We start from the raw sequence: 23,818 nt of genomic DNA on the forward strand, positions 1-23,818 counted from the left end.
AAAGAATCATAATAACAGTTGGTATTGTGTACAGCAATCTGCAGGCATCTCGAAAGTAATCATCAATCAATGCGAAAGCTTCAGACCCCCTTAAAGCATCATTCATGAAAACCCTGTGCAATGATCTCCGACACTGACAACTTACTAACTAATAGAAAATGGATTTTAAAATCATCCAATTGTAACTTTTTCAAATGGTAACATCCAGGGAATAAATGATGTTATGGGTTTAATTTTACTTGTGTAGCTTGACCCCTATTTATTACCCTGCATTTATTTAGAGAAAAAGGGACCAAATAAAAAGTCTTCTGTTGATCTCTGTCTTTATCCATTAGAAAGACAAGCTGACTAGTTGACTCACATACCTTCTGAAAAGTATATCTACAGCCCTAATTGTATGTATTTTTTAAAATATAAATTCAGAGTACCCAATTATTATTTTTTTCAATTAAGGGGCAATTTAGCATGGCCAATCCACCTAACTTGCACATCTTTGGGTTGTGGGGGTGAAACCCACGCAAGCACGGGGAGAATGTGGAAACTCCACACAGACAGTGACCCAGGGCCGGGATTCAAACCCGGGTCCTCAGCAGATTGTAGGTATTTCTAATTCCAGTCCTCATTATAACCTCCTTGCGTGAAACTGCCAATTGAATATTCATTTTTACCAAACTGTGGGCTTTCTCGTATTGCAAATTTGCGCACCTCAGATATTGAGTTAAGACAATTCTGTTAATGGTATGATAATTATATTGTTAAGATACAGTGATGAATGGCATTGTTTAATTAAGCACTTCGAGTGCATTTAAAAATAGGGTACAGTTGGGACACTGGGTGTGAGAGGGGAGCTATGGGGCGGGATTCTACTTTCCTGAGACGAAGGACTCGATTCTCCGATTTCTGACGTTGAAATCGTGTTCGGAGATTGGCCGGAGAATCTGTTTTAACGGCAAAATTGGAGGGGGGGGGGGGGGGGTGCCATTTTTCGGATGCTCCTCCCCGTCAAAAATGGCATAATCGCTGAGTATGCCGCACACCGTTGGGACGGCCTCAGGACGTCACCTGAGACCCTCCCCAGATTCTCCGTCCCTGATGGGCCGACTTCCCGACGGAGTGGGACGTGTGTGCTCACAGTCTTTGGGGACCTCACGTGACAGCGGCGAACTGTGTCCAGTGCCGCCACAGGCCGGGGGGGGTGGGGGTGGGGGGAGGAGCCGTTCCACTGGCCAGGGGGGCTTTGGGGGTGGCTGGGGGGACTGCTGGGGGGTGGCCCAGGGGTAGCGAGGGGGTTGCGGGGGGCACTATCTAGTAGGCCAGGTCCACACACGGCCGGCACCACGTTGCATGGCGCGACCACTGTAGGTCGCCACCGTGCACATGTGAGGCCACGGACCTGGCAATTCTCCGTCTGTATCTGCAAGTAAAGACGGGGCTTTACATGGCATGGCTGCTAGCCCCCCACCGGGCGGAGCGTTGGTCAGGGGCGGCGCCATCTTTTTGGTCGTAAGACTAGACGCATTTCTCAAAATCGTAGAATCCAGCCCTAAATGTTGGCGCCGGGGGAAGATTCGTGGACTTCCGTGACCCCAAAACTGCCGCTGCACCTGGATCGATTCAGCGGCTATTGAAAGGCTAGCACCAGCATCACGTGGGACACAATCGATTCCAATGAGAAATGGTGCCAAATGTGCTGGGTCCGAGGATTGACACTCAGGAGGCTAACAAGCTGCAACCACAAATACAAACTGCACTCTCCACACACACCATCCCAGCCAGCAAGGTGGCATTAGTTGCGCTGGAGCACACCCATGCGTTTGGTGGGTTGGCTGGGACCAGAGGGCACCTAGGGGGGTGCCCAGGGAGGATGCCTACATGATCTATGGTCTTAAGTTCAGCAGTGTGCGCAGCTGCATGGCTGCCTTGCAGGCAGTGGCAATGGTGCTCCGTGCCCATCCACCCCGACCCCACAACCCACTTCCTGGCCACCCCCACTACTCCCCTCAGCACTGGCAGAAGCCTCCCTGTCCAGCGGCACGACTGTCAGCAAACTATGGCAATGTTGAACACTTTCCGTCTCTCTCCCTCAGCAACCACGATGCCTGTTTCACGATTTTTAAAAGCACAAGTGAACCTTGCCATTGGGAATTGGCCCCCTGTGGCGGCAGAGCATTGCAGAGGCCCTGGAGAATACCGGATCAGGACCGCAAAAGACATGCCAAAGGCGTTCCCCGTCACATGTGTTCTGGAATGCATTGACGCCGCTGTTTAGTATTGCGGTTTGGCGTGAAACTGGCGCCCGCCGCGATTTCAGCATCAAAACTAATTTTACACCCACTTGCAATTCCCGATTCCAGCGTCAGTCAATGGAGAATCCGACCCAACGTGCTCCCATCAGAGCAGAATCGCTCCTTGTCTCCGCTGGGACTAGGTCGGCTTCCAGGAGTGATTCACTCTCCTTTTCTGTTAAAATGTATATATGGAGGGGAGCTTGTGGGATTCTGTTGGAAAATCCTGCTGCCCCCTCCTCCACTGACAAGTAGGTGCCCCAACCCCCACTACCAACTACAAGAACAACAGGTCAACCCCCACAACATGCATGCATGAGGATGACCACCCTCCCGCCACTGACCCCCAGCCTCCCATCAGACCACACAGACCTTCATAAGGCCCTCAACAGACCCCCATCAGAGACCCCCAACAGACACCACCAACATAGACCCCCAACAGAGCCTCCCATCAGACCCCCCTCAAAGACCCCCACAGATCACCTCACCTCCAACAGAGGCCACGACAGAGAACCCTGACTGATAGCTGTGCAGGATGAAATATCATTACATTTTTATTTACCCTTTCCTAACATCTGCCGTCTCAGACAAAAGCATTCAAAGCAGCAGCTGTTACAAGTGTCAAAGGCTTCCACAAAGCCCAGTGCACTTAAATGGGTTTGAAATCCCTCAACATCCTTTGAAATGCAGACCTTCCATTCAATTTCACACAGCATAAACATTGCATTAACTAGTGCTTGACAGTTGTATTATTCCGAAGACAGCTGCTGGGTGGATTGTTCATTGATCTTTCCTTTCACGCTTAAATGCATCTCCATTACCCTGCTTTCATGCTAACCACAATGTTTATAAACACTCTTGCTATGATTGACAGGTACTCAGCACATCAAAATCAGCCAAGTGCTTTGACTGCCTCTTTTTCACAGCACAAAGCAGGATTGGTGTTGTGGGGCGGGCAGGCATTCCGCTGGACTTTAGGGGGCACCTCCATTGCACACTGATCCCCTTGACCCACCACGGGATCCACCGCCAAGGAAAATTAAGCCCAGAAAACCCTCAATGATGTTCATAATAAGTGACTCCACGTCTTTAATAGGAGATAATTGTAAGGAGGTTTGAGGACTTAACAAAAGCAGCGAAGATCAAAGAAGGTTCTGCAGGAAATGGGTTCAGATTTATCAGAGGCACATAAAGTTCAGTAAAAAAGGCACAAGAAACAAAAATGTGTCTTTACGGGTAAGACAGAACTTCCTGAGCAGAAAGTAATAGAAAACTTGGAATGTTATTTGATTACTTGAACATTAACAAGGCAGCAATAAAGTAAGGAAATAGGATATTGTGAATTACTTGAGTGCAGATTTTCCGATGTCATGCTGAAGTTAAACAGTGCTATTAGTCGGGCACATTAGTACTGTATAGTTCTGGTTGCTGTCGCATTACTGGTGGGAACATCCAGGCCTGCAATGCAGTACAGAGAAGTTAGCTTGGTGGCATAAACAAGTTGGTTTGGAGTATTTAAACAAATATCTTCCACATCTTCAATTCAGTTTCCAAAACTCTGTCAATGGTGATTATTTGTTGAACCATGGAATAGTGCCTTGATTTTTGCTGTTGGTTATGGCGAGAACATCGTCAACTTCAGTATATCTTCAGGTCTCCGGAATTCAGAGACTGGACGTCCTTCCCAACATAAGCATTGAATCGCGGGAAGTCTTGATATACTGACTCTGTGGGAATTGCCTGGGAAATTTGAATTTTGAATGGACAATTCCCCTGCCCCAGGAATCCTTCGAAAAATGTCTCCAACTCTAAGTTAGATTTGGAGATTTTGGACAATTCCAATTGTTATGGGCCAGGGTTTAGGGAACCCCAAAGTGTATCATGGAATTCACCTGACCCACAACTTTTAATAGATTGTGGTATGGGGAGCACACGGCCAACTCTACAGGTGTGATACAGCAGAAATCGAAAAGTATTTTTTAAAGCAAAACAATGTTTATTCTATGAACTCAAGCTAACCTTTCTAAAACATACAGTGAACGTCTTAGCAACCATCAATTCAAATACAACCCCCAAAGAATACAACACTATGTAATCCTTAATAACTTCCCAAACAACATACAGAAGACAGAAGAAACACCTTTTAACAGAAGCACATTAGGTTTACATTCACTACTGAGAACATTTATAATTCTGAATTCACCAAATGATCAAGACAGTCTTTTCATGGCAGAGAGTTCAACAGTACACCTGCTCTGTCTGGCTTCAGCTCTAACACTGAAAACAAAACCAAAAACACACCCTGCAGCAAACAGCCTAAAACGAAAGTAAAAACCTGACAGACAGCCCAGCTCCACCCACACTCTGGCATCACTGATAAACACCCATTTCTTAAACGTACATTTCTTAAACACCCATTTCTTAAAGGTACTCTCACATGACACAATACTTACCTGAATAGTTACACAAGAAATATTAGGTAGAAAAATTATTGTCGAACTCCTGGACAATTGTACAACTGACCTCACTGAAACCACCTCCACCCGCCCCTACCACTCCTCCACAACTCTACCTGACCTGGCCTAACCTCCCAACTACTTCCCCGAACCGCCAACCTGATTTGACCCAACTTCACCACGTGGCCCCCCTCCCCCAAATCCCTGCCTGAGCCCATGACCTCCCCCACTCCCCCACAAAACCAACTTGACCCAACCTCACCACACTACACACCTGCCTCCCGACCAGCCATCTGCCACCCTGCTCATCCACCACCATACTCACCTATGCGCCTGCTGTGCTACTGCTATCTACCATCCTGTCACCCTACCCACCTACTGCCCTACTCGCTGACCACCTGACCCAGCTGCTACCCTATCCCTTTGCCCACTTACCTGACCCACCTGCCAAGGTACTTCCTTGCCCACTTGCCTCACCCACCCTACCCCCTTACCCACCTAACCACCCTTTCACTATTGACTTAGACACTCATACACTAACACACTGTAAAGCTGTTTAAATGCCCCAGCTTTTTCGTGTATTCGTGAACGCTGACCTGAAAACAACAGCTCGTGGCATTAAAAAAGGGCCCTTCCACCCCCGATCCAGCGCTACGAGGAAGCAGTTCAACTGAAGGTGCTCTGCATTTCCGAAGAAACCGTGATCGGAAGTCCTAGCCGGAAATGTGGAGCTCCGGTGCGGCACAGAAAAGTAGGAGCAGAGTGGCAACCCGTCGGCAGCTGCTGCTCCCCGGAAGATTTGGCCCATTGCTTCAGGATATGTATGTTCTGTTCTAGATATGCAATCTTGAATCACATTCAAAATGAATCCGATAATGTGTGAAAATCAAAGATGAGATGCACACCTGGTTCGGCAATGGTCACGTTTGAGAAGTTGCATAAAAATTATAGATGCGTTAAGGCAATAAGATTGAACTTCAGGGCAAGCACTGTCAGTAAAAGACATGCATCCAGCTATCTTTGTATTCCTAATGCTATGGCTAAATGCAGGATCTGATAGTCAGAACAAGTGGCATAATGTGCTATAAATCTGTAATTTCCTGAGAATTAGAAGGTTTAACAAAAAAAAACATGAATATGTGCTGGTGCCATTCATGGTAATAATTGAACAAGACAGACGTTATCTGTGAAATATTAGATTTCATGCTTAGGTTCAGACACTTGACTTTGCCTCCTTCTTAACAATTCTCCATTTCCATAAAATGCCAAAGGTTTTTTGAAGGGTTTTACATTTCATTCTGTCTATTTAGCTTGTTCAAACAGAGCAAGAGCAGGAAAGGACCCAACTGTCTACAGGAAATTTAACACTTGGGTTCAACATATTTAAACAGCTACAAATTGATAGGGGGATGGATACTTATAATACTTTCCATTATAATATTTAGACCAAAAATAAATTGTTTCTTCAAAAATGAATAAAAGCAAAGGTAGCCAGCTAATTTTCAAGACTACGCTATTAGGAGTTAATGCCTGCCAACTTTGTGTGCCATGGCAACTTTGGTGCCAGCGCTTTGGATTATCAACCTTTTCTGGTGTGTCCCGTGTACTATCCCTAGCTGTACTTGGTGTCGGCACGGGCACCAGGAGCATGAAGAAAGATTTGATTGTGAAGCCAGTAAGTTATTCTGGTGATGCCACGCATGCCGCACAAACTTGGCTTGTGTATGTCCACTGAAAACTGTGCAGATCATTAACAGCAGCGAGAAAGAACCCTTTGCAAATGGTGTCTGAGAGCATCTGCTCTGATTCTACTTCCCATAGGACCACCCTTCTTTGTGCCCACGGATCCCCACCCGTACATCCATCTGAGTCAGCCCTTCACCTTCTTATGGGGGACCAACTGTGGTGATTGCCCCTTTAAGGGCAACACAGCAGAATAAGGGTCATATGACCTGGGTGATCAATCATAACTCAGAGTGTGGAATTACCCCATGGTGAGAGCGGCTTCAAGGCAGCAACATTTTGGGATCTAGCCACAGCCATGAGGCTGCTATACAATTCTTATTCATAAATGCATTTTGTGTTCATTAATGAAGTCTGTGAAAATGCATTTTTATCTCAACATTTTACTACAACAGCCACCAACAAAATGTTTTCATTAATATTTTTATCCACCAATGCATCCAATGATTGGATTGGATTTGATTTATTGTCACGTGTACCGAGGTAGAGTGAAATGTACTATTCTGCGTACAGTCCAGGCAGATCGTTCCGTACATGAAAAAACATAGGACATACATAAATACAGAATGTAAATACATAGGCAAAGGCATCGGGTGAACATATGGTAGTACTACTCAGTTGAGAGGATATGTGAAGAGGGTCATTCAGGAGTCTACTTACAGAGGGGAAGAAGCTGTTTTTGAACGTGTTAGTGCATGTTCCCAGACTTTCATATCTCCAGCCTGATGGAAGTAGTTGGAAGAGAGAATAACCCGGGTGGGGGGGTCTTTGATTAAGCTGCCTGCTTTCCCAAGGCAGCAGAGGTGGAGACAGAGTCAATGGAAGCGGGTTTGCGTGATGGACTGGGCTATGTTCATGACTCTCTGTAGTTTCTCATGGCCTTGGGCCGAGCAGTTGCCACACCAGGCTGTGATGCAGCCATATAGGATACTTTCTATGGTGCACCTGTAAAAATTAGTAAGCGTCAATATGGACATGCCGAATATCCTTAGTTTCCAAAGGAAGTATAGGCACTGTTGTGATACAAATAAGACCAGACTATTCAGCCTTGTGCATTCTTTAAGAGCCTATCTTGTTGGTCCTTTTGCTTGTCCTAGTGTTCCTAAGCAGTGGCTATAGCATTGCTGGTGGAAAGTTTTTTTAAATTCTGTCACAGGATCTGAGTATTGCTCAGATTTTATTGCTCATCCTTAATTACCATTGATAAGTGGTTGGAGAGCTGCCTTCTTGATCCGCAACAAACCATGTGGTATAGGTACATCCACAGAGCTGTTACAGATGGAGTTCCAGGATTTTGACCCAGTGACGGTGAGGAAGGTGATATAGTTCCAAGTCGGGATGGTGAGTGACTTGGAGGGGAACTTAGAGGTGGTGGTGTTCCCAGGTACCTGCTGCCTAGTCCTTCTTGATGGTAGAGGTTGTAGGTTTGGAAGGTGCTGTCTAAGAAGCCTTGGTGAGTTGTTATTGTACATCTTGTAGATGGTAAACATTGCTGCCACCACGTCGGTGGTAGAAGAGTAAATGTTAAAAATGGTGCATGGGATGCCAATCAAATGGGCTTCTTAGTCGTAGATGGCGTCAAGCTTGCACTCATCCAGGCAAGTGGAGAATATTTCCCCACACTCCTGACTTGTGCCTTGTGGATGTGGCCAGCCTTTGGAAATTTAGGAGATGCGTTACTTGCTGCAGGATTCCTAGCCTCTGACCTGCTCCTATAACCACAATATTTACATGGAGAGCCCAGTTTCGTTTCTGGTCAATGGTAACCCCCAGGATGTTGATAATGGGGCACTAAATGATGGTAATGCCATTGAATGTCAAGGGGAGGTGGTTAGATCCTCTCTTGTTGGAGGTGGTTATAGCCTGGCACTTTTTTGGCATGAATGTTACTTGCAACTTGTCAGCCCAAGCCTGAACGTTGTCTAGATCTTGCTGCATATGGGCACAGACTGCTTCAGTATCTGAGGAGTCTGGAACATTGTGCAATCATCAGCGAACATCCCCACCTCTGACCTTATGATGGAGAGAAAGAACTGAAGATGGTTGTGCCGAGGACACTACCCTGAGGAACTCCTGCAGTGATGTCCTTGGATGAAATGATTGACCTCCAACAACCACAACCATTTTCCTTTGTGCCAGGTATGACTCCAATTACTTGAGAGTTCTCCCCCAGAGTCCCATTCACTCCACATGTCCACAGTAACTTCATTGCACTGTTAATGTAAGCTTACTTGTGACAATAGTAAAGATTATTATTATTATTTTCTAGGGTTCTTGATGTCACACTGGGTCAAATGCTGCCTTGATTTCAAGGGCAGTCACTCTCACCTCACTTTTTCAGTTCAGCTCTTTTGTCCATGTTTAGAACAAGGCTGTAATGAAGCGAGGAGCTGAGTGACCCTGGCGGAACCAAACTGAGCATCAATTGCAACTGATTGCTGAGTAAGTGCCACTGCTAGCACTGTTGAAGACCCCTTCCATTACTTTTCTGATGATCAAGAGTAGACTGATCCAGCAATAATTGGCCAGACTCTATTTGTTTTGCTTTTTGCATACAGGACATAACTGGGCAATTTTCTCAACATTGTTGGGTAGGTGCTAGTGCTGTTATGTAGGGAGTTCCAGGATTTTGCCCCCCCCCCCCCCCCCCCCCCGCCCCACTCCCCCCCTCCCTGGCAATGAAGGAATGACAATATAGTTTCAAGCGGAAATAGTGTGTGACTTGGGGGGGACTTTCAGGTGGCAGAGTTCCTATCAATCTGCTTCCCTTATTCTTCGACATGGTAGAGGTTGCAAGTTTGGAATGATCTGTCCAAGAAGCCTTGGTCATTTCCTGAGGTGCAAGTTGTAGATGGTACATACTGCTGTCACTGTGCGTTGGTGATGGAGGGAGCGATTAAGGTGCTGAATGGGGTGCTTTCCAGCAGGTTGCATTGTCCTGGATGCTGTTGAGCTTCCTGAGTGTAGGAGTTGCACTCATCCAGACAAGTGAAGAGTATTCCATCACAGTCCTGTTTTATGCCTTTCAGGCGATGGACAGGTTTTGAGCAGTCAGGGGGTGAGTGACCCATCAAAGAATTCCCAGCCTCTGACCTGCTCTTGTCGCCACTGTATGCTGGTCCAGTTCTGTTTCTAGTCAATAGTAACCGCCCAGGATGTTAATATTGATAAATTCCCTCTTAGTAATGTCATTGAATATTAAGGGGAGATGGTTAGATTCATTTTGTTGGTGATGGCCATTGCCTGGCAGTTTTGTGAAAAAAATGTTAAATCTCGCTTATCAGCCCAGGCCTGAACATTGTCCTGAATGCTGCATGTGGATACGGAAAGCTTCAATATCTGAGGAGCTGTGAACAGTGCTGACCATCGTAAAATCATCAATTTCTGACCTTCTTATGGAGGGGAGGTCATTAATGGTGCAGCTGAAGATGGCTGGGCCTCGGAAACCAAGAGGAACTTCTGCATACTCAGTAAAATGCTGCCATGATGGCAAGGGCAGGCACTCTCACCTGACCTCTTGAATTCAGCCCTTTTGTCCATGTTTGGACAAAGGCTGTAATGAGAAAAGGGGCTGAGTGGCCCTGACGAATCCACAGTTTTAGTGTCAGTGAGCAGGTTATTGTTTTTTAAAATAAATTTAGAGTACCCAATTCATTGTTTCAAATTAAGGGGCAATTTAGCGTGGCCAATCCACCTACCCTGCACATCTTTGGATTGTGGGGGCAAAACCCACGCAAACACAGGGATATTGTGCAAACTCCACACGGACAGTGACCCAGAGCCGGGATCGAGGCACCGTGAGGCAGCAGTGCTAACCACTGCTCCAGTGTGCTGCCTGAGCAGGTTATTGTTATATAAGTACCGCTTAATAGCTCTGTCGATGACACTTTCCATTAATTTACTAATGATCACAATTAAACTGATCAGGCAGTAATTGGCTGGGTTTGATTTGTCCTGGTTTATGTTCCAGGACATACAAGGGCAGTTTTGCACATTGTCAGGTAAATGCCAGTATTGTAGTTGCATTGGAACAGCTTGGCAAGGTGTGCAGCTAGTTCTGGGGCACAGACCTTCAGTACAATTGCCGGAATGTTGTCAGGGCCCATTATGGTTGCAGCATCCAGTGCCTACAGCCATTTCTTAATATCATGTGGAGTGCATTGAATTAGCTGAAGACTGGCATCTGTGAGGCTGGGGACCTCAAGGAGAGGTTGAGATGGACCATCCACTTGGCATTTCTGGCTGAAGATGGTTACAAATGCTTCAGCCTTTTGCTCTGATGTACTGGGCTCCCCCATGATTGAGGATGGGGATGATTGTAGAGCCGCCTCCTCCAGTATGTTGCTTAATTGTCCACCACCATTCATGAACAGATGTGGCAGACGGCAGAGCTCAGGTCAGATTCTGTTGTTTGTGAGCTCACTTAGCCCTGTCTGTGTCATTCTGATAATGCTGTCATCCTGTGTTAAAGCTTCACCAGGTTGACACCTCATTTTTTGGAATGCCTAGTTCTACTCCGATCATGACCTTTTGCACTCATCGTTGAACCAGGATTGATTCCCCAGTTTGATAGTAATGGTAGAGTGGGGAATATGCTGGGCTATGAGGTTACAGATCGCTGTTGTAGGCTCACAGCCCCATGCCTAAATCTGTTCGAAATCTATCCCATATAGCAGAGTGGTAGTGCCACAAAACACAATGGAGGGAATCCTCAATGTGACGGAGGGTCAGTGGTATCTGTGCCAAATAGATTTGTAAAGATGATACATCAGTTATTCTGAAACAACTGCAATTGCGGATTGAGCAAGATCTAAAATGTATTGAAAACAAATATAAGACAGAGATCAAGGTTGTTACCTAAGTTTTCAGTAAAGCAGCATTTATAATTGTCTTGGCTATAATTTTGTACTGGATGACCTGCTTTGCGTTGATGTTCCTCAATGGATTACCAATTCACCTGTTGAAATAGTTACTGAAAAGTTTACATTTTTATTGTTACATTTGAAAACAATTAAAGAAACAATCTTTGCACCTGTATATCACCAAAATCTATTAATATGTTACCACAAATTTTTTAAGAATCAAAACTCAACTATTTAAGTATCTATATCTATTACAATTGCTTGTGCGGATAATACCTTCAGCACACATGTATCAACGTTAGACGTGAGTTGCGCAGAGAGCCTTAACATGGTTAAGACACGCTGGGGGAGAAATTCAACTTTGCTTTAACCCTAATTTTAGAGAAAGGATCTTGTAATGAATTTCAAGTCGGGGGCTCCTGAACCAGTAACGGATAAGCAGAAATTTCCTTCAGTGAAATATTGGGAAGACAGAAGCCATTGGCTACTTTGCCTAAAACAGACTTTAGACCTCATGCAGATGGGTATTGCTATTATTTTTTTGTAGGGTCTTTGATTTAAATTCAGTTGTAAATTTGCAGAGCTTACTCATATACAATTGGTTCACCCGGCCTGGATCTCGACAGCCTAACCGCTGGTCCCTAAAGTTGCCCTTTGAGGCTGCTTAAAAAGTGGTGGCCAGGATTTTCTGGCCGCTCCCGCTGGTGGGATCTGCTGACAGTGAACACCGCGGTGGGCAGTGCATACAACAGGAAACCCATTGATGGCGGCGGGACCAGAAGATCTATAGTTTATGGTACTACTGGGACCCTGTGGATAAGGCCTTAGACTGTCGGCAATCATGCTGCCTGTTTTGGGCTGAATCCCATTTTTTGGACCAGCATAGCCAGACCAAGAAAGGGGCAGAAAGATGTGTTGTCACTTATTTTGAGTTAGAAAGTGGATAAACCATGACCTTTTTCTCAATTAGGAAACAAAGTATTTAGGGACTTTAGTTGACTTCCAATGGAGGTGTTCTGCACTTTCCTTTCATCAGAATAAGCGTAATTCAGAAGGATTACTAGATATCACCTCGGGCATTGACAGATTGGCATGGCTCTTCTGGTCTCCAGATCATCAGAGACTGGACATATGATTTGGGCCCCACTTAAGTACTGACTCCATGAAAATTTCCCAGGAAATTTGAACTCCCAATGGGCACTTTTCCTGCTCCCCTGGACCCTCCAAAGAAAGTCTCCAACTCTGAGTTAGCGTTGGATATTTTGGACGGTTCCTACTTGCCCAGGGAATGTTAAACATAAAATTCCTGATCTAGCTCCTGGGTAACTATATAACTGCCCACTCTCCACCCTCAAAATCACTCACACTGGCATTGCCCCGACCCATCAACTACACCCCGAACCCATCCTGACCTGACCCCCAGAGTTCCCCCTCAATTGCTCCTGGCGCAACCCTACCCACATACAACTATTACCTTACCAGCTTCTCCACCTGCTGCTCTACCCACCATCTACCACTATACCCACCTAGTCACTAAATTCACTCGCCACTTTACCATCTACCATCCTAATAACCTACTATTCTACACACCTACTGAATCAATAATCTGCCACCTTACCCACTTGTCTCACCCATCTGATACCCTACCCTATTACCTACTTACCTCACCCACTCTTACCCACATACCTCCAGAGCCTGCCCACCTCTACATTCACTCGCGTTGTTTATATATCCCAACATTCCAGTGCAGTGAACACTTACCTGTAAAAGCGGGGGTGGGTGGAATTTGGATCATTAATATCATCTTATCGTAAATTCTCCAAACTTAATTTTAATCTATAGCAACAGTTCATTTTTCAGAATAATAGGGCAGCACGGTGGCTCAGTGGTTAGCACTGCAGTCTCACGGTGCCAAGGTCCCAGGTTCGATCACGGCTCTGGGTCACTGTCCGTGTAGAGTTTGCACATTCTCCCCGTGTTTGAATGGTTTTTGCCCCCACAAGACAACGATGTGTAAGGTAGGTGGATTGAACACGCTAAATTGTCCCTTCATTTGAAAAAATGATTTGGGGACTCTTTTTTTTAAATTTCAGAATAATGAATGAAATTAATGAAATTCGAGCAGAAATGTATCTGTACTACTGCGCCAGTGTTAAATTTTAACAGTAATTATTGCCTTATTGGTCTTATCGAACATTTGGTGGATTTGTTGGAAGCCCCTTGAAGCATTTGTTGATTGACAGTTTTTTGTTCAAAGATTCGGTGGCCAAACTAAAAATTCTATTACACTACATTAAAAAAAAGATGGAGCTTTAAACGTGAGTGAGAATATGGAATATTTTGCTTTAAATAACAACAATAAGCTGATACCATGATGCTGTTACACAAGGACGTGCCTCTGGTTGGTTTTATAATTCTGTGATTGGAACTGTGAAGTTTCTTCATTGGCTTGAAATCAAAATTTAAGGTAATGTTAAGACACAGTCAATACTGTCAGTTAGCTCTCCCATATTTTGCAAACAGCACCAGCAGCAAGGACTCTTATAATTCAGAAATGGGGGAGGTCTACATTGTTTTTTTAATGCTGTACAGAAGAAGCACTTGCGTAAAGAATAGATCACAAACACAAGGACCTGTACCTGGGAGATCCTGTCCCAAGAATGAGGACAGCCTTTTGATTTCAATTTGCTCTCTGTTAAGCTCTGACCAATTCACAGTCTGCGCAATGTTAATTTATTCAAACCGCTTGCTGTTTGAAGATATATTAGCAAAATTAATTTTCCAATCACCAAGATTTCATGTGCACTGTTTTCTCTCATGAATCCTATTGCTCCTCCTGGCCGATCTTTTCACCCTCCCTTGGTGCTGCTCTTGGTATCCAGTCTCTCTATCTTTCTTCCCATTACATTGCTTTTATTGCCTTGGTGACCCATTACTACTGCTGCTGAAGCAGAGTTAGATCAATCACTGAGCATACGGTATAAAATGCAACAGAGTGAAACCATAAACTGATATTACGGCAAATTCTGCTTGGTGATACAATGGTCTCATTTTTTTTTTCGGTAAAAGAACTCGAACCTCAATATGACGAAATCCCTGAAATATATTTATCGCAGGAATATTCAGAAACAAGAAGTGGCTGCTGCCTTCCTTCTCCCTCTTTAAATCTTTCTCATTTTTAAGATGTGCGACTGAACCCTTTGTCCAGTGTAAAACATGAGACTGAGATTGTACTTATTTTTAATTTAACACTAGACCAGGGGAAAATGCAAAATCATTCAAATTTGAGCTGTAGCTGTTTTCATCTGCAGAAATGGGGAAAAGGAAATGAAAATTAGTTTTTTTTAAATCTTCCATTAGTTCTAATACTTCAGGTTAACAAAAAAGTGGATGTCGGACTTTGTGCCCCTGTGATATACCGCTGCACAAATATACATTGCAAGTATTTTGCAGTTACATTTTTAATTTCACATATTTGAGGTCAAAAATTCACCTGTGCCTGTTTTTAGGCCATACCCTGCTCCCACATCAGGCATCCCATCTGAGAAGCCTAAGGCTGGCCTAAAATTGGGAGTCAGGTTCCATTACAGTGTCTGGTGAGCTGCCAGCTCCTGTCATACCTTTGCAGACAGCTTGCCATCTCAAGGAACTAGTTTGTGGCAATCTGTGTCATTGGCAGCAGCCCTCAATGCAGTGGGGCTACGATGGGGCTCAACCAGGCGTGCAGTAGGGAGTAGGTTCAACGTCACTCCTCTCAGGGCTGCACCATTTCCAGAGGGATCCAAAAACAGGTGTACTCTCATCATTAACATATGCGATGGATTTTGTCTGTTTTAGGCAGCTATTCCGGATGCCTGATGAACAGTGGTTTTCGGGCATCTTTAGGGCATGGGGCATGGCCCTGTTAAACTGCCTATCTTTGCAAAACAGCCACTAGGATGAACAATTTCTACTTCTAATCATAATAACAATAATAATCTTTATTGGTGTCACAAGTAGGCTTATATTAACACTGCAATTAAGTTACTGTGAAAATCCCCCAGTCGCCACACTCCGGCTCCTGTAGGGTACACTGAGGGAGAATTCAGAATCCCAATGCACCTAACAAACAGGTCTTTCAGGACTTGTGGGAGGAAACCGGAGCACCCGGAGGAAACCCACGCTGATACGGGGAGAACGTGCAGACTTCGCACAGACAGTGACCCAAGCCGTGAATCGAACCCAGATCCTTGCTGCCGTGAAGCAATAGTGCTAACCACTGTGCTACCGTGCCACCCTTTGTATGCTTTCTTCCTACAAAATGCACTAATGCAACACCTACAAACCTATATTGGTTGTATTCAACAGCATCATGCAAACATATGCTTGAGAAAGGTATGATTGATTTTTAACAAATTTAAAAAGAAGGACTCTTATCTTGCTATAAATCACAAAGCCTAAACAATATTTGCGAAATCTCATTCATATTCATTAACAGCCTGTTAAATTTATGAATCATGTTCTGATCATATTTTGATTGATTAAATATTCATTTAAACAGCTCACAATGTCAAACTTACGATTTTATATGAATCATTTATTCTTCAATGCAAAAGATGTAAAACTGTGCGCGACGTGTAAGAAGTAAAAAATTCTTTATTAAATTGAAATATATAAATGTTTCTTCTACTCAGCCATTATTATTATGGCTGTCTTTCCTGTTTTTCTTCTGCATTGACATTCCTTACAGCCTCCTTCATCCTGATGTCAGATGGCTCGAAGCAATCAGCATCTCCATTACCACTCGTACAGTTCTTTAGAGCTTTTCCAGTAGCAGATGGTATTACAGTGTGGGGAAGTCAATTTCTTAATTCATTTTGCGTTCTCTGTTGCTATTTTCCATCTGAAACACTCTTGAATGTAAAATCAGAGAAACATACATAGGGGCAGAATTTGCTGAAAAACATGCGCCATTGTAATTTGCATCGATAGAGTATTCCATTTCATTCAAGGAAATCATGACACGAATGATTTACGTCAATACTCAAGTCTTGCCATCATTTCCTGCAACTTTTGCATCAGTAATAGACCCTTGCCAAAGTCTGAAAAATAGCTCTGCCCTCAACAAAATCATCAGCGATCTGAAATTTTAAATTAACACTTCATTGATTGCCACTGAGAGCATTAAAAAATTCAACTGCTCAAAATTGTCTCTATCAGGGCAGCACTGTGGCGCAGTGGTAGCACTGCAGTCTCACGGCGCCGAGGTCCCAGGTTTGCTCCCGGCTCTGGGTCACTGTCCGTGTGGAGTTTGCACATTCTCCCGTGTTTGCGTGGATTTCGCCCCCACAACCCAAAGATGTGCAAGGTAGGTGGATTGGCCATGCTAAATTGACCCTTAATTGGAAAAAATTAATTGGGTACTCTAAATTTCTTTTTTCAATTGGCTCTATCAGAGGGTTACCTCTTGTGATGTTGATAGACACACACAAACTTTAATCACTACACATTGTTGAAGAACTTTGTTTTGCAATAAATGTTGCCATGACTTTAAACTTCAATGGGACCCTCAAAATAGAGCTACATTTTATAAATACATATGTTTGGACACATATGCATAGCGCTGTTTCTGAAATGGTTTATGATCATTCGTGATATTTTGTTTCCAATCACATTCTATGTTTAGCATGCAAGCTCAATAAATATTAATGTAAAGATAATATTGGTCAGGGAAAATGCCTGGCTGTCATAACAATGATTTCACAAAATCATCAATGCAAAAGGCAATAATCTGAAATAAATATTTGGATTAAAAACAGGTAAAGATAATAGACCTTGACTTACACAAAAGAGTTAACCAGCCTATTGGGCCACTCAATGCCTGGCATGGTACATTGGATGTGTATCATTCATCATGGGTTACTTCTAACTCACTTGTGTGCTCATTGCAAAGTATTTTAGTCAGTGCTTCAGCAACTTTTGCCTTATATTCACCCTGCTAAGACCAGGCTTCATACAAAACTTTGATGAAGAGTCATCCAGACTCAAAACGTTAGCTCCCTTCTCTCTCCAACAATGCTGTCTGACCTGCTGAGATTGTCCAGTATTCACATTCTCCCTGTGTCTGCATGGGCCTCACTTCCCACAACCCAAAGATGTGCAGGATAAGTGGATTGCCCATGCTAAATTGCCCCTTAATTGGAGAAGTTAAAAAAAAAAAGAAATTTTGCAGTATTTTTTGTTTTTGTTTCTGACAAAACTCTTGTTTATTTGAACAATGAAAAGAACCCCTGCCACATTATATGGTGCTGGCATCCCAGTCCAGGGACCATCGGGAATGCGGATCAGGGTCTGAGATGCGGATTATAAACACCCGCCTCTTGATTCCTATTGGATGAGCCTCCGTCCGTTCAACAGGGGAACTCCTATTCCACGAAGCCCACAGGCAGATCACAGTAAGAAGTTGTTATAACCTGCCTACTTACCATTGGCTGGGGACTAATGACTATCCCACAATCCTGTGGGAGTATGAGCTTCCCCAATGAGGGGGGCGGAGAAACCACTAGTAAACTCCTAGTATAAATAAGCTGGCCAGTTCAGGAACCGGCAGGAAGGAGTGTGCAGCAAGGGAAGTTACTGCTACTGTTATGTATATATGTTATAGTAAATAAATGTTATTACTTTGTATCCTTAAAACTTGTGCTGGATTCTTCGTGGCCCTTACAAAACTGGCGACGAAGGTTAAAGTGAATAGCCATCCACACTGTTGAAGCCACCTCCCTGGATTTTTGTTGGATACAGGTTGGAAGTTGTTTTCTATTATACCATGCCTCTGTACGGACATTTGGATGTTTTTGATGCTGCGCTGGAAAGCTGGAACCAGTTCACACAACGGATGCGTTACTATTTCCGGGCAAACAATATCACCGAAAACGAGCGCCAGGGGGTCATATTGCTCACCGCCTGCGGCCCGCATACGTTTGGGGTGATTAGGAGCCTTACATACCCAGCTGCGCCGGACACCAAAACGTTTGATGAACTTGTGAATATAGTTGTGCAACATTTTAACCCAACCCCGTCCACGATAGTCCAGCGTTACCGGTTTAATACCGCTGAGAGGACCCCTGGAGAATCCCTTGCCGATTTTCTATCCAGGCTACGCAGGATTGCGGAGTACTGTGACTATGGTGAGACCTTGTCAGAAATGTTACGCGACCATTTGGTTTGCGATATTAACAATGCGGCCACCCAGAGAAAGTTGTTAGCTGAGCCAACATTGACTTTTCAACAGGCCATTCAAATAGTATTGTCCCGAGAGAGCGCAGAGCGAGGAGTACAGGAGCTACAGGGAATGGAAGTGCATGCCTTGGGGCGCAACCCCTTCCGTCTGAAAACGTCCCCCCGCACTCCTGCGGTACCTTGGGCGAGGCAATGTCCGGACCGACGCCAGTGGCCGTCGGACATTCCTCCCCGAAGGGAGCCTTCTCCAGAGCCAATGGATGAGGAGCCATGACCGTGTCAGACTTGGAGGCGCCGACCCCGTCACGGACAGCCGTCCTGGGGGCGCCAGAGGCGCCATCGTTCCGACCGAAACTGGGACCAGCCCAGGGGCCGTAACTGGGACCAGCCCAGAGGCCGTACCTTCCATGTGGATGAACCTGCGGCGACTACACCTGAGGACGTGGAGACGGAGGATGACTGCCTGCAGCTGCATTGTGTGGCAGCTCCCCGTGTGGCCCCCATTAAGGTGACAGTACAGGTCAATGGCCAACCTCTTGAGATGGAGTTGGATACTGGCGCAGCGGTCTCCGTGATCGCCCAGAGGACATTCGACCGTATCAAGCAGGGTATACAGACCCTTACATTAACTGACTCACAGGCCAGGTTGGCCACCTACACGGGGGAACCACTGGACATTGCTGGAACTACAATGACCCCTGTTGTCTATGGACACCAGAAGGGGCGTTTCCCACTTATCGTGGTGCGCGGCCATGGGCCCAGCCTGTTGGGTCGGGACTGGTTGCGCCATTTGCGGTTGCAATGGCAGCACATCCTCCAAACAGTTTCTGGAGGGTTGACTGAGGTGCTAGGACGATACCCAGATGTATTCCAGCCTGGTTTGGGGAAAATAAATGGGGCCGTAGCCCGTATCCAAGTTGAACCAGGAGCCACGCCACGCTATTTCCGGGCGCGCCCAGTGCCTTACGCCTTGTTCGAGAAGGTAGAAGGGGAGCTCACTCGTTTGGAGAGTTTGGGTATTATCAGGCCCGTCCGTTTTGCTGACTGGGCAGCACCAATTGTACCTGTAATGAAGCCAGATGCCACAGTTCGCTTGTGTGGCGACTATAAACTTACAGTGAATACCGTTTCCCGACTCGACCGATATCCAATGCCTCGCATAGAGGATCTCTACGCGAAACTTGCAGGTGGACTCTCGTTCACAAAATTAGATTTGAGTCACACCTCCCTGCAGTTGGAGCTGGACTCTGCCTCCTGACCACATGTAACGATTAATACACACCAGGGCCTGTATGAATATACACGGTTGCCCTTTGGAGTATCCTCTGCCTGCGCAATTTTTCAACGTGTTATGGAGGGCATTTTGAGAGGTTTACCACGTGTGGCTGTCTACCTAGATGACGTTTTGATTACAGGGACGTCGGAGCAGGAACATTTGGAAAATCTGGAGACTGTCCTTAGACGCCATTCGGAGGCTGGAGTCCGTTTACGTCGCACAAAGTGTGTATTTCAGGCAAAGGAAGTAGCCTACCTAGGTTATCGGGTGGACCGCGAAGGTCTGCACCCCGTCGCAGAGAAGGTGCGTGCCATTCAACATGCCCCCGCCCCGACTGACACTTCGCATCTTCGTTCTTTTCTCGGTCTCGTAAACTATTACGGGAAGTTCCTCCCCAATCTGGCAACTACGCTGGCCCCTTTGCACCTTCTGCGAAAGAAAAATCACACCTGGGTTTGGGGTCAGCCGCAAGAAACCGCTTTCCGGCGGGTAAAGCAACAATTGTCGTCGTCTGGGTTACTAACCCACTATGATCCTGGAAAGCCTTTGCTCGTCACATGTGATGCATCCCCGTATGGTATTGGGGCCGTCCTGTCCCACAAGATGGAGAACGGGGCCGAACGACCGATAGCTTTCGCCTCCCGCACATTGACTGCAGCGGAGAAAAAGTACGCGCAGATCGAGAAGGAGGGCCTGGCAGTGGTTTTTGCGGTGAAACGCTTCCACCAGTACATGTACGGCCGCCATTTCACTATCGTGACTGATCATAAGCCCCTGCTGGGACTTTTCAGAGAGGATAAGCCAATACCGCCCATTGCTTCTGCACGGATCCAGCGCTGGGCTTTGTTGCTTGCTGCATACGAGTATTCTCTGGAGCACAAACCAGGTACGCAGATAGCAAAGGCCGACGCACTGAGCCAATTGCCTTTATTGACCGGCCCCATGTCGACCCCCACGACCGGTGAGGTGGTTGCAACCCTAAATTTTATGGACACCTTGCCTGTCACGGCATCACAGATCCGTGAGTGGACCCAGACGGAGCCAGTCCTGTCAAAGGTTCGGCACATAGTCCTGTATGGTGGGCAGCATAGACAGCTCCCAGGCGAGTTGCGGGCATTTTCCTCCAAGCTGCCAGAATGGAAGACGGCATCCTCTTGTGGGGGACGCGTGTGATTGTCCCGGAAAAAGGCCAGGAGCTGATACTATCAGACTTGCACAATGGGCGTCCAGGCGTGACCAAAATGAAAATGTTGGCCCGGAGTTATGTCTGGTGGCCAGGCCTCGACACCGACATTGAGAAGGTGGCCCAAAACTGCTCCATTTGCCAGGAGCATCAGAAGCGTCCGCCGGCCGCACCCCTACATCACTGGGAATGGCCAGGGCGGCCTTGGGCACGCCTGCATGCAGATTTCGCAGGCCCTTTTCAAGAATCCATGTTCCTTCTACTAATTGACGCTCAGTCCAAATGGCTAGAGGTGCATAAGATGCAGGGGACAACGTCCTGCGCAACAATTGAAAAGATGTGCCGATCGTTTAGTACGCATGGCCTCCCCGAGGTGCTGGTCACGGATAACGGCACTCCATTCACGAGTGAGGAGTTTGCGAGGTTCACAAAGATGAACGGCATATGCCATATCCGCACTGCCCCTTACCACCCGGCTTCAAATGGGTTGGCAGAGCGCGCAGTGCAGACATTCAAAGAGGCCTAAAGAAGCAGTCTTCCGGATCAATGGACACGAGACTGGCTCGCTTATTGTTTACGTACAGGACCACCCCCCATGCAGTGACTGGGGTAGCTCCCGCAGAACTCCTAATGGGCCGGAGACTTCGCACCCGCCTTAGTATGGTTTTCCCGGACATTGCCGCAAAAGTACGCCGCACACAAGAACGGCAGGGACAGGGATTTTCTCGGCATCGGCCGATTCGGCAGTTTGCGCCCGGTGACGCAGTGTTCATTCGGAATTTTGCTGGTAGTGCCCAGTGGGTTCCTGGTGTAATCTTTCGCCAAACGGTTTTGTATCCTTAAAACTCGTGCTGGATTCTTCGTGGCCCTTACAAACGAAGTCTTACAACATCAGGTTAAAGTCCAACAGGTTTGTTTCAAACACTACCTTTCTGAGCACTGCTCCTTCCTCAGATTCACATGAGGAAGGAGCAGTGCTCCGAAAGCTAGTGTTTGAAACAAACCTGTTGGACTTTAACCTGGTGTTGTAAGACTTCTTACTGTGCTCACCCCAGTCCAACGTCGGCATCTCCACATCACAGGGAGATCAGTCAGCGATTCCCCATGTCCTTTGTGGTCATCATAACATCCCTCCCCTTCAAGCCAGTTTTCAATCATAGAATTTACAGTGCCGAAGGAGGCCACTAGGCCCATCGAGCCTGCACCAGCCCTTGGAAAGGGCACCCTACTCAAGCCCACATCTGCACTCCATCCCCCTTATCCCCATAACCCAGTAACTCCCACTTAACATTTTTTGGACACTAAGGGCAATTTAGCATGGCCAAGCCACCTAACCTGCACATCTTTGGATTGTGGGAGGAAACCGGAGCACCCAGAGGAAACCCACGCAGACACGGGGAGAACGTGCAGACTCCACACAGATAGTGACCCAAGCCGGGAATTAAACCTGGGACCCTGGAACTGTGAAGCAACTGTGCTACCGTGCTGCCCCAGTTTTACCCCTGGTGCTTCCATGAAGAGGAGGCCGATTCTGCATCTTCGCACTCGGCCTTGATTCCGTAACAGGTGGAGCCAGATCGGGTGTGTGAAATGGCTCAGTGATCTTCACTTCCACAATGAGGGCCGAAGGCTCAATAACATGAATTCTTCTTCGGCTTTGTCTATTGGGGAAATATCCAATTCCCTGGCCTTCATGTCAGAACCAAAATCCTCACAATATAGGGAGATGGACATGTGATCCCCTACAGGCGGTAGGTAGCCTGTAGCATTGGGCCCACAATTGTTCACAATTTACATAGATGATTTGGAGTTGGGGAGCAAGTGCAATGTGTCCAGGTTTGCAGATTCATTTATTTTTTAAAATTTAGAGTACCCAATTATTATTTTTTTTACAATTAAGGGGCAATTTAGCGTGGCCAATCCACCTAACCAGCACACCTTTGGGTTGTGGGGGTGAAACCCACGCAGACATGGGAAGAATGTGCAAACTCCACAAGGATAGTGACCCAAGGCCGGCATTCAAACCCGTGTCCTCAGCGCCGCAGTACCAGTGCTATCCACTGCGCCACATGCCGCCCCCAGGCGACACTAAGATGAGTGGTAAAGCAAAAAGTGCAGAGGATACTGGAAGTCTGCAGAGGGATTTGGATAGGTTAAGTGAATGGACTAGGGTCTGGCAAATGGAATACAATGTTGACAAATGTGAGGTTATCCAATTTGGTAGGAATAACAGCAAAAGGGATTATTATTTAAATGATAAAATATTAAAACATGCTGCTGTGCAGAGAGACCTGGATGTCCTAGTGCATGAGTCACAAAAAGTTGGTTTACAGGGGCAACAGGTGATTAAGAAGGTGAATGGAGTTTTGTCCTTCATTGCTAGAGGGATGGAGTTTAAGGCTAGGGAGGTTATGCTGCAACTGTGTAAGGTAAGGTGTTAGTGAGGCCACACCTGGAGTATTGTGTTCAGTTTTGGTCTCCTTACCTGAGAAAGGACATGCTGGTGCTGGAGGGTGTGCAGAGGAGATCCACTCGGTTAATCTCAGAGTTGAGGGGGTTGGATTGCGACGAGAGGATGAGTAGACTGGGACTGTACTCGTTGCAATTAGGAAAGGATACGGAGTATCTTATAGAAACATATAAAATTATGAAGGGAACAGATTGGATAGATGTGGGGAGGTTGTTGACACTGGCGGGTGAAAGCAGAACTAGGGGGCACAGCTTCAAAATAAGGGGAAGTAGATTTAGGACTGAGCTTAGGAGGACCTTCTTCACCCAAAAAGTTGTGACTCTAT

At 46.1% G+C, this 23,818-nt stretch overlaps 1 protein-coding gene across 12 annotated transcripts in view; it reads left to right on the forward strand.

Annotated features, from left to right (window-relative positions):
* Positions 1–23,818, forward strand: part of LOC140393831 (chemokine-like protein TAFA-5) — a 650,941-nt gene that overhangs the window by 376,641 nt on the left and 250,482 nt on the right. The window lies entirely within an intron of this gene.

This window comes from Scyliorhinus torazame, chromosome 17, assembly GCF_047496885.1.
Source record: "Scyliorhinus torazame isolate Kashiwa2021f chromosome 17, sScyTor2.1, whole genome shotgun sequence".
NCBI lineage: Eukaryota > Metazoa > Chordata > Chondrichthyes > Carcharhiniformes > Scyliorhinidae > Scyliorhinus > Scyliorhinus torazame.